Raw genomic sequence first — 12,038 nt, 5'->3', positions numbered from 1 at the left:
CATTGCTAAGAAATGAAGCTTAATTAAGACATTAAGTATTTAGAGCGTTCATTCTCCAGCCAAATCCAGAGTGAGTGAGATTTTAACACAACCATTAATGTTCTGCCTGCTTTCTGGCTATTGATTCATCTGCATATGGATCAACATGCAGATCCACATCACAAGGTGGGCTGATGCCTGCTCACTTTGGTTAAAAAAAGTTAAGAGTGTGCATTACTTTTTTATTTCTCTTGAGAAAACTACAGGGCTGGAAAGTACCCTAAGGCCACCCTTACCTATCCCCTTCCACCCTAAAGTAGAACTAGCCGTATTTATGTCATTCCTGATTGTCCAGCTTTTCTTAAAAGCCTCTAGCAAATGATTTTTCCACTGAAAATGCTAAATCCTGAGTCTCCCAGATGTATACAGCCATCCTAAGCAAAAGATTGGTACCACACTGATACTGCTGAATATTTGTCTCACCCATCTGAAGAAAACATAAAGCTTTATCAAAATGGTAACAGGACATGAAAGTCTTATTGCTGGTACACAAACATGAAATGAAACTTCCACTTAGAAAAAAGGGAAGTTGAATATTCAAGTGTGAGAAACAGGGTGGTTTACAATCCAGCAGACAACACGGGCACGTGAAAGATAAGTATTCGCACCCTCCCCCCCTTAACGTGACATGCAGAGTTCTTTAATCTTTTTTTTTTTTTTTTTTTTTTTGAGAAAAAAAGGGCTGGTGCTTCCCAAAAAAACACTTTTTTGGTCCAGCAGCAAAAAAATTTGGCTGTTAAAAAGAGAGCCAAAGACAGTTTCATGATTCCAAAGATGCTAATGCAATATCACAAGGGAAATCTGATCCTTTCAGGCTATGAAAGGGACAAACCCACTCCGAGTTTCACTGATGTACACAGAGCTCTCATTTGTGTTCTTCAGACCTCTTCTCCCATTCTTCTGTGCTAAGCATCTTCAAGGACCTTTCCACGTTTTCATAATCTACCATATTTTGTTTGTGACACTCACTGTAGCGCTTAGGTGCACCGAAATCACTTAATCTTTTCCTAGTCACTTAAATCATTTTACTTCCAGATGTTTCCACATCCACTCATCCATCTAAATATCTCTTCCAAAATAGGTTTGGCATATTTCTATTTAGAAAGGGAACTGTTCTTCCCATGGACCTGGAGATGAAGGTGAGATTTTTGTGTAGGACTTCCATTGGCACCAAGAGAAGTTCACTCAACTAATTCAGGCATTAATAACAAAACAGACCTTTAAAGGTAAGGTACACATAAAGAGACAGTCTGGGATTTAAAGACCTATCAAACCTGGTTATTTGATTTCATGAACTGCGATTCATTTAGATTTCTAATACAATCGATTAAAAGAAAAAAAAAAACATCCAAAATATTCAGGTTTCAATGCAATAAAATGACCGTAAATTTTCAGAATGCTGAAGTAGCCAGGTTATGAATGTCTACTGAATCAAATTTATTTATAAATTCAGCACTGAGTCATACTGCAGGTCTTACTTTCCTATGCCGCATATCACTGAAGAGTACCAAGAGGTAACAGTTGCAGTATACTCTCTTCAACTTAACTTTCATCTTTTTACAAAGGCCTTTTTCCTGTTTTCACAAATTTTGCCATGTCAAAAAACCTGCACAATAGAGATGTTAAACAAAAGCCACTTTGCATTCAATTTAGAAACTGAATTTTGTGAAACATCAGTGGTTTTACCTACCTAGACTCCCTCTTCCTCCCTGCTTTTTATCACCTGACATTCATTTCTCTTCTCCCATCCCATCTTTATTAAGATCCAAAAGGATCTTCACAAATTTTCCATTATGAACAGCATTCACTACTGATTCAGCCCTATATTTTTTAATCAAAATTCATCTGTGAGCCAATCCTGACTTCTGAATATATTATCTATTTCACATATCCTTCTGTATTTTATGAGACAAAATTATAATCTATTGCTTGTTCTCCATTTTCCATTCACGGGGTGCAGCAGTTCTACAAAGTAACATGGTAATATTTACGCCTCCTTACTGGGTAAGACTTTCAAAAAGAGAATAGTTAATAGAGATAATGAAAACCCTACTGAAAGAAAGGTTGTAGATGTGATAAATTCACATTAGAGTTTGGTGGAACATTTATAAGCATTTTCATATACATCTAGTAACTGCCTAAATGCTCCCTAACCACATATATTAGGTCTCTCCAAGTAATGGAATAGGAATATTGCTTCTACTCATAAAAAATATTTCCAATAATAATTTATTTCGTTCAATGAGAACTATTTCTCACAGTCATCTCACGACGAAATAGTTTCTTGCCTTTTTGGTTCCTGTCCATCTCACTTCCACACTTGTTTCTGCATCTGCACTCTTTTGTTGTGAACTATGTTAACTGCACCTTTGTCAGGTCTTCCAGAACTGTTTGTCTTCTAGACACGCACTGAATCATTTGCCATCATCTAAAAATAACCAATGAATATAAACAGAAGAATAATTGTCTACCTCAAGTCCTTCAGCAGTGACATATTTTAATTACAGGCTAACCTCCTCTTGTTACTTTTACATCCCATTTTAAGTGATTATCCAGATCATGTTTTCATTGCCGTCTTCCATTCCTTTCTCTCTGATCATCCCTGGCTCTTCAGGTACTGACAAAATAGGACTTGGAAATTTACAGTGCATTTTGAACAACATATCACCAAACAAACAGTAACGCTTCCTTTTCCAAAAGGATTTTTACAGAAATAAAGGCATGCCTGCACCTGAGATGTAAATAATTTTTTAGGACAGGTTTCAACTATAAAACTTGCCCCTGTTTGAGGGCTATATTTGGGGCCAAGATTGTGAAACACACACACGCACCCCTATTTCTTTATAGCATTATATAGACATACCTATACCCATACGTAATATAGATCATATAGTTATATTGTACATACAACTATAGTGCATATCTATAATATATAATTATATATAATACTTTTACACACACACGTATGTATATATATACACACACACACACACACACACACACACATAGTAATTAAAAACTGAAGATCAGTACTTTCCTGAATGGAAAGCTACAAAATCCAGACAGCGACATAGGTTAACATGCAAATATTTGGGATGTTCCCAAAACTACAGCATCTGAGGGTACTCAGGACAGAAACACAGTAAACCTAGTAATTTAACAACACTGATGAGGAAATGATAAAACTAAAACACCAGAGATCAGTGTACCCTGGAATGTACAAAACCCGGCAAAATTCACACCCTCCTCCCCACAAAAGGGGAAAATAAGTTGCTTTTCTTTTTCTAATAGGTAAGTTAATCTCTATTTACTAGTAATTCAGAACACAACGAGTACATGCACGCGACACAGGAAAGACCATGTGTAAAATGTACACATGCACTTATGGACAGAATGTCATTCAGCAATTATCTGGTCCTAGAATCACCCAAGCATCCTTGTTCATCATAGGTTTTTACTCTGCTCTTGATAATTTTTGTTAGTCCTGGATTAGCTCTATACTATTTCAGCTTTATGATTAATCTTGGGTCAAAATTTTGAGCTCTTACTCGTTCAAGTCTCCACTAGAACCAAACAGAAGCTTTACCTGAACAGACTAAATTATAACTAACATCTGAAATGCCAATAGGTTTTATAAACGAAGCATGTGCTTACAGAGATAAACTAATTTTTAGACTTTTTTTTTAAATAATATGCAGTTTTTGTTTTGTATCCAAAGTTTATAAAATTGTGGTTTACACTCCAGTCCATTTACAAGAAGCCCTTTTGCAGAGGATAAAAAATCCAAAGAGAAAGAGACTTAATTCCCTGCAAATGGAAGCCACACTATAATTACTAGATTTTAATCTGAAAGGTGGTCAGTTCAGAAAGGCTTCAAACCCGGTCCAGGGTGCTGGACCATAAGCAGATTTATGTGCAAGCAATCCACAGTTTTCTTACAAATTGAAATGAAACATCCATTCTAAACCTTACTTAACAGCTACATCTGGTTACAAAAGATACAGCTCAGTCTTTTTGCGAATCCTATTAATGGTAATGGGAGTTATATGTGTATGTTGCGTGGATAATAGAAGCCAATACATACACATATGCTTCAAACGAAAAATCTTTCGGATACTATACGTGTGTCTTCACTCATTACTACCATAAATCTTTGGACGCATTGAGATTTTTTAATCTGGTCCGAAAAGAAATTATTAAACAAATAACTGCATATTTACAAGGTAAAAAGAGAAACAGCGACCAGATGAAGGATATGACTATATGAAATACTTCCAAGAAATTTATGCAAAGTAGTACAACACTTTCCAAGATGACATTAATATCAGGCTAATAGTGAAATACAGTCATTAAAAGCATGAAAATACCTCACAGCTATTTGTTTGTGTGACAGGCCAGACATTTTGACTTACTACATCTATTTAAACTGATCCATTCAAGATGCTTGAAATGAAAGAACAAACTCTTTGGCTGCTACTGAGTGCTAGATAGCGCTATTCTAGCCGTTTCCTACGTCCATTAGTGAAATACGATACTCTTCAAATGATATTTCGGCTACCTTTCCCTCATCTTTTTACTATAGCTGTGCTTAGCAACAAAGCAGTTGAATTCTACTTTAAATACTGCCAGAATACTTGTTTTGCTGTCCCACAAAGATTACTTGAATAGACTGTTTTGTTCTCTCTTCCTGCATTTCACAGAAAATACTGCCAAAATTCATCCAGACATTGATTTAAACAGCTTAAGGCCCCTGGAAATGCAAATCTTTTCCAAATCAAACCCATCATATCCTTTAAATAAAAGTATGCAAGAGATATTATGTATCTGGTAGATAAGCTAAAAATTTCAAAATTTACTTTCGAAAGTAGACGTTTCTCACTCCATGGTTCACAGATGCCTCAATAAGACGCGAAAACACGGATCAATTTCACGAAGTTTGACATGAAATGCAAAAAATTCAAATTTCCTCAGCCACGCAGGAAAAGCAGATTTCTATTCTGTTCTTCCAACCTGCATGAATTAACCACTATTTCCCAGAGGAGATTCACACATATATGAAGTGCAGAATATTGTCACTGAGAGCAGATCCAAGAGGAAAACTGGACTGAAGGAAGTGATTTATGATCAAAGCACTGGACTCGAATTACAGAATTCTGGGAAATTTTTCCTCTTACTTCCATACTCTTCACATGCTCTACTGCATGAGGAAAAAAAAAAAAGTGATATCAATAGGAGACCTAAGAAAAAAGAAAGCTCAGTTTAAGGTCTAGAGATTGTTGCATGGATCTGAAAAGATCATTTTAGTTCAGACTTGGCAGTTCTTGACAAAGGAAAACCTCATCTTCTCTTAGTCACTAGAACCCACATGGATTGACTTTTTGCCCTTAGCTCTGGGTTTTTTTGGTTTTTTTTGTTTGCTTTTTTTTTTTTTTTTTTTTAAACTCTCGTGTGTTAAAAGTTAGATCCTTCAGTATAACTCTGGTCAATGCACCAAGAAATGCCAGAACTTACTGCAAACAAACATACATCCCATTAATGGCACCACATACCTGACTGATATATCAGAAAACTAAACTAAAAATCAGTTTGGCTTTTCCACTCACCGCTTTAGCCACAGAGTATCACAAACAAGAAAAGAAAAATCTATGGTTACCAGTTAAAATTAACTTATTACAAAACAAGGACCATCATGTAACCCCACCCGTCATACATCACCCATCCACACACTGGATATTACATAGAGAAGTATCTGTAATGAACAAGATGGCTACAGTTTTTTGTTTTTTTTTTTAAGTTGGTTAAAGTTTGGTTAATTACTAATTATTTGGTAATTAATCCAATAACCAATTATTTAGTTATTAATCCAATACTGAGAGAAATAAGTGAGCTGATTTTGCTCTCTTGCACCTGTTTTATGTTGTGTTCCTTTGTCAATTTTAGCAGAGACATCCCAATTTAAAAATCAAGAGGAGACTGCAGTCCAGGGTCGTTTTAGACTCAAATACACAAGCAAAGCAACAAACAACCCTGCAGGGCAAAACAAGAGCGTCCCTAGATCCTGGAGGGATAAGGTTGTTCCTAAGCTTAAAATACATTCCCAAAGCATGCACATTCAGTCTACCAATTTTCCTCTCAGAGCACTGATCGTTAAGGTAGTCCTATTAGCTAGCAAATTTACAGAGACCATCAGATCATTTGATATAGGCCACAAAAGAGTCATCAGAGGCTAATGGCCTTCAGTTGCCTGTAACCATGGTCTGGATTCAAAACCACTGATCTAGTGATGAGACACTCTTAACCCTATTGCCTGTCCCAGGAGCCTTGCAGTCACATAGGTAAAGATCTAAATGAGTATCACTCTATTTAATTACTTTGTTTATACTTTTGAAGAGAATATAATTATAAGTCTTTAGTAAATAACGTTTGTCAATAATGTCGTCGCTGGAAAGTAGATTATACTGCAGCCATCTGTTTGCGGCTTGAAAAGTTACTATTAAAATAAGACTTCCCTGACAAAAAGTAGCTGTAACAGTTGATGGCATCACAACGACTGTACTTTCCCTACTCTAGGAACAGAAATTATGCAGTGGAGTTGTAGAATACTGTTGCAGTACAGTATGGCCTTATCTAATGCTTAAAAGTTAAACAAGTTTGGGATAAATAACGCTGCTATCTCTCACTCAAAGAAAGTATCTAATACCAGGGGTTACCTTTGAAATTGGAGCACACGCACAGTGTTCCTAGGTTTATATTTAAAAAGAAAAAGATAGAAATTATTTCTACTGTGAAATAGAAAAGATTCATTTATGGATATTTCTTTCACCATGTTTTGAGTCCCTCTCAAAGACACAAAAAAAGTCTGAAGTAATTTTAAAGCCAAACTCTAAAACAAGCCTGAGGGATACTGCTCAAGACAGAGATGAAAGAAAATAAAACGTCATGCACTGATAAGAGTATTCTTTGACCAAGAGCACACAAGCAGGCCAACAGTCCCATCTTTTACTGCTCACAGACCACGATAAGATTTCCTTTCGCAGTACACATAGCAAATTGCAGTAACTATGTCAATTTGGACTGTATCAGTTCATCAGCTTAACGAGAGACTCGATTTCAAATCCCCAGTATCTTCACTCAAGAATATATTGTCATCATTATTACTTAAAAAAAAAAAAAAAAACCTAAACAAAGGTGGAGCAATTATCATGTTCAGTCACCTTTGTCACCAGAGACAACGTCATTTCCAATCAGCAAACTCATGCCATTCAACTGCAGTGGGAGCCAGATAAGAAGTCTCACTTATCAAAATTTTCATCCATCAATGCAATGATTGTGGGAACAGGCAGACTGACACCACAAGCTGGATAACAGCGTCTCCCTCAGGCAATTGTTTCCCTCTCGAAAGCGCAGTGAGCGGGTTAGACACGCATTGGTAAACTCAGCACTGCAAGGGGTTTGTAACCTTCCTCCCCTCACATCAATAGCGTGGATCTGGTCGGGGTACTTTTAAATAAAAGCTAAGTTGAGAGAGAAGGAACACCTCTTTTCACAGTTGGATGCTAATTTGCCTTCCTGTTTTCATTAGCTGTTCCCTGCAAACTTCTTCCCTGACCAACTCCCACTGAGATTTCCCAGCGAGCTTAACCTTGCCTGACAAGTGATAAAAAGAAATAAAAAAGTAAAGAATAATTTGACATTTACCAGTATTTTAGTAAGTTCTAGGTGGCTGACATGGTGGGCACTTACCCAAATCCCCTGTAGCTGTTGAGTCAGCTGTACTCCATCTATCCTGTGCTCCTGCATGTGATCAAGTGTTCAACTTCTCTGCCCTGCAGAACTTTTTCTGAAAAAAGACTCCGAGCCTGTGGATGGGGGAGAAGAGACTCTCATTATGAAAAATCTTTTTAAAATAGGTCTGAATTTTAGATGGGAAAACTTGACAGTTCTCAGAATTCTTTGCAAGTCTGTTCATCCCCAGACTGAAACCTGATCAGGATCTTTATGGTGGCTTTTTTTCAGTCCTCCACCTCTTTTTTTCTTGCAGCCTTTTGATCTCGTTCTTTCCAATGTATGAAGTTCTCCAGAGGTCCATGTGGGGCAAACAATCAACCTGGAGAAATTTTTCTGTCATCAGCTTGTTGAGGGAAAACCTTGTCTGCCTAAGAGGAGGGGTGGGGGAAAGGAGAGAGAGAGAGAAGCACTGAGACAGGATCAGTAACTAGTCTGCAAGGTTATCAATGCCCCGTTGTGTGCTGTGAGAAGTGTCTAGCTTTTTCAATGCTGGGTTAAATTCATAGTACAAAACAAAGTAAAGAGAGCGATATTTCACGCTGTGATGAAAATGTGATATGGGGGTGTCATCATGAATACAGGTGTCAACAGAATGATAATTACTAACAGGACATCAGTGCACACAAAGCCAAGTGCACACAAAGGCAAAGATCAAGCTGCTAGAAACTGAGCCTGCTTCATAACATCTACTCCTGTATCTCTGGAATTTGGGGGGGGGGGGGGGGAAGAGAGGGGGAGGGAGTTTAACTCCTTTTTGTTGCATTAGGCTTTTCTTCCTCCTCCTGCCTCCCTTCACCCCCCTTTAGTTTTTATTTCAGCCGTCTATGCCTGGAAGCTATAGTTATGCTTTGGCCAGGGAAAAGGGTAGTTCACAGCCCTTGGCATGACACAGAAAGCTTTGAGGTGTCCAGATTTGTTGGAGCTTAGAGTGTTTTTTAGAACAGAAAAGCCCTGTTTCTGCCATGCCTGCACTTAGGCCAGGTCCTCTTAAACATCAAAGCACTACTGAGTGCACACAGTGCACACTGATGGTAACCCTGGCAGGCCCTTAAGAGCAACGATGGCAGAACGTAGGGTGACAGGATGCACTGATCCCCTTCTCATAATCCTACTACGTCAGGGCACTACTGGAAGCAAGAAAGTAAATTTCCCCTTTAATACTGGAGTGTCCCCACAGAGGTATAGGCATTGGTAAAGAAGCGCTAGAGGAACCCTCAAAGACTCCTGAGTCTGCACGGCCCCCACCTGCTTCCAGTTTCTCCAGACCCTGTGGGAGCGTTTCTATGCCCTTTCCTGAGCTATCCCTCCTTCCATCCCTGCCAGCCTGTCACCTCCATCCACCAACATGCAGAAGAGCAGTGGCCTTGTCTCCCAGCAGTGCTTTTTGCAGCTCCAGAGGAGGTGAGGAAGAACAATTTCTACTGTCTTGCTCCCAGTCCTGAAGGGGGTAACCCATTCACAAACTTCATGGCGTGTGCCCATGGGAATGTCAGGTCATACCCGAGCATTTGAAATTTAGATAAGTCACAGGAAAGCCCAGTGCGTTCCCCTTACTCAGCCAGCCAAAGCTTTTGCTGTTTGCAGCAGGAGTTTTGCTCTAGAAAAGATGCAGTCCATAACAATAGATTATGGAAAAGTCAGGCACCACAGGGCTCTTTTCCCCCACAAATTTCTAACCCTTCATTCAGGTGCATACCCTATAACGTTAATGTTGGTTTGGCTGGGTAAGGACTGAAAAACTAAACCTGATGTTACAATATGAATAATGCAATTTAGCCTTGTCTAGGGCAGCCTTAGAGTAATAAAAAGATGAACCAAAGGAAATACAGCTATGAAAGGTTCCACGCTTTTACTAAATATGAACTGTTTAGGCAGGTTTGATATCTCATCACATAGATCCACAAGAAGTACCTCAGTGTAACATCAGTTCCATAAACAAGAGCATTTAAAGTACAGTCGATCCTTGAGTAGATCTCCAAAACATGAACCTTCTGATATATTTTTTAAGATGCATTTAATACCAAAAAATCATCCCTTGCCTTTTGGCCTTGAGGTAAGATTATTAAAAACATCAAATCATTTTAAGGCACTGTGTGCAGTTTCTCTCCATTGTCACCGACAGCAAGGCCAGCTTCTGCAACACTCAGGCTGCTTTCCTTCGCAGGGAAACGAAGGCAATGAAATCCTGGGCCAGCTTCACAGCTATCACCTCACCTTTCTCTTGCTGCAGATTATGCTCTTCAGTAAACGAGACAACACTCCAGGCTCCGGGGCAGGTCCTCATGGCCTGACAAGCACCCAAGAAGCTGGCCATCTCAGCAGCTATGTATGGAGGAATGGTGGCCGCACGCTTCTGCGAGGCCCAATTCTCGCCACAGGCTGCAGCAGCTTAAGAGCAGCTTGGCTGAGGTGAACACACTTCCATCTGCATACCTGTGAGCAGAAACAAGTTAAAAGCTGGCTGAGCAGCGCAGCTTAAGACGGCTGCATCAAGAGCCTTCTGTAGCCAGTAAGCTCAGCCTTCATTCTGGTAGGCCGTGTCCCTTTGAAGACCTATGAGCTACACACTTCATCATATACCCTTATGAAAACCATTGCCAATGTTTACCCAAGAAGCATATTTTGAGAGCGAGTAAGTGCGACTAGTTATGTATTCCCATGCCCAAACACACCACACAGTTTGGAACTGCAGCAGTTCAGCTCTCAATCTATTAAAATTTCATAGGAAAGAGGAAAACCAGCCCCAATATGTTCCCACAGTAATTAATTGCACTTGTTATTTATAGAAAGCAACCAATAAAACTCTGTACTTTGTAAAAACAGGCACTTCACTACTCTATTGTGCTATAAACAATCTAAAGAACATGCTACATACACCCATAAAATCCAAGGTTCTGTCTCAAGTTCTCTATAAATAAGGGCATTCAGTAGTTCCATGGCTATATAACATGTTATCTACTATAAATTTAAAATGTAAAGAATTTGTTGTATTCATTAACATGGAAAAATAAAACAGACCTGAATACTTCACCATTATTCCTCGGAGGGATCTCTCCCCAAGCATTCGTTTCTCTAATTCTACACAACTTATTTGTAGAGAAATGATTTTCGCCACGTAAAATATTCAGTAGTTTTGCATGCACTCTTCAGCACAATTTCAACCAGCTCTTCCGGCCAGAACAAATAAGAGCATAATGCTATGAATATATCAGTAAAGAGCAAAATATGTTTACTCAACACAGCTTTCTGACTGTACTTCATTATGAGCAAGATGTCTTATAGTCATTTCAAACTCTAAATTTGTCTTTGTTCCACAAATTTCTCTGCCTGTCTCACTATTTATTTTGTACATTTTGTCAAATGTATTTTGTACGTTTGATACTTTTAAACAATAATTTCAGAGGATTTTTGGACATGGTCTGATTGAAAGTTTTAGCCATTAGCACCCGAGCTTTCTCTTTCCGTGCAGAAAGATACAAACGCATAAGCAAACCCACTTCTCTTCTCCTCCAGGATTTAGGTAGCCCTCGTTCACCTGCAATTTGCTGCTGACATTCAAATTATCTGCAAGGAGGTAGACTGGCTGCAAGAAAATGATCCAAAGAATCAAAAACCTGAATGGAAAGAATACGTTCCAAGTAAGAGGGCAAGTGCAAAAATTCTTATCCACAGAATCACAGAATAGCTGGAGTCGGTAGGGAGTTCTGGAGATCATCTGGTCCAAGCCCCTTGCTCAAGCAAGGTCAGCAAGAGCAGGCCGCCCAGCACCATGTCCATATGGCTTTTAATCTTTCCAAGGACGGAGAATCCACAACCTCTCCGGGCAACCTGGTCCAGCACCCAGTCATCCTCACAGTAAAATAGTTGTTTCTTATAATCAGACAGAACTCCCTTCCTTTCAGTGTGTGCCCACTGCTTCTTGTCCTGTCACTGGGCACCACTGAGAAGAGTCTGGCTCCGTCTTCTTCACACCCTCCCTTCAGATATTTTTATGTATTGTCCAGGTTGAACAGTCCCAGCTCTCTCAGCTTCTCCTTGTATGAGAGATGCTCCAATCCCTTAATTATCCCTGACGCTCTTTGTTGGGCCTACTCTAATAGCTCCAAGTCTCTCTTGTACTGCAGAGCCCAGAACTGGATCCAGCACTCCAGATGTGGCCTCACCAGGGCTGAGTAGAGAGGAAGGATCCACCTACCTCAACCTGCTGGCAG

At 39.2% G+C, this 12,038-nt stretch overlaps 1 protein-coding gene across 2 annotated transcripts in view; it reads right to left on the bottom strand.

Moving 5' to 3' along the window:
• ZPLD1 (zona pellucida like domain containing 1) overlaps nt 1-10,635 on the bottom strand; it is a 33,458-nt gene extending 22,823 nt beyond the window's left edge. The window contains exons 1-3 of one of the 2 annotated variants that reach the window (XM_068907429.1): nt 10,042-10,635; nt 8,064-8,195; nt 7,783-7,898 (exon numbers count right to left, since the gene is read on the bottom strand). The gene's annotated coding sequence lies outside the window, so the exon portion shown is untranslated. Of the gene's footprint in view, nt 1-7,782; nt 8,007-8,063; nt 8,196-10,041 lie in introns of those variants that run through there. The other variant, XM_068907418.1, reaches the window with a different exon arrangement.
• Nucleotides 10,636-12,038: the final 1,403 nt, after the last annotated feature.

This window comes from Struthio camelus, chromosome 1 (assembly GCF_040807025.1).
Source record: "Struthio camelus isolate bStrCam1 chromosome 1, bStrCam1.hap1, whole genome shotgun sequence".
NCBI lineage: Eukaryota > Metazoa > Chordata > Aves > Struthioniformes > Struthionidae > Struthio > Struthio camelus.
The sequence above is the reverse complement of the archived record's forward strand: the minus strand, read 5'-3'. Positions and strand labels throughout refer to the sequence as shown.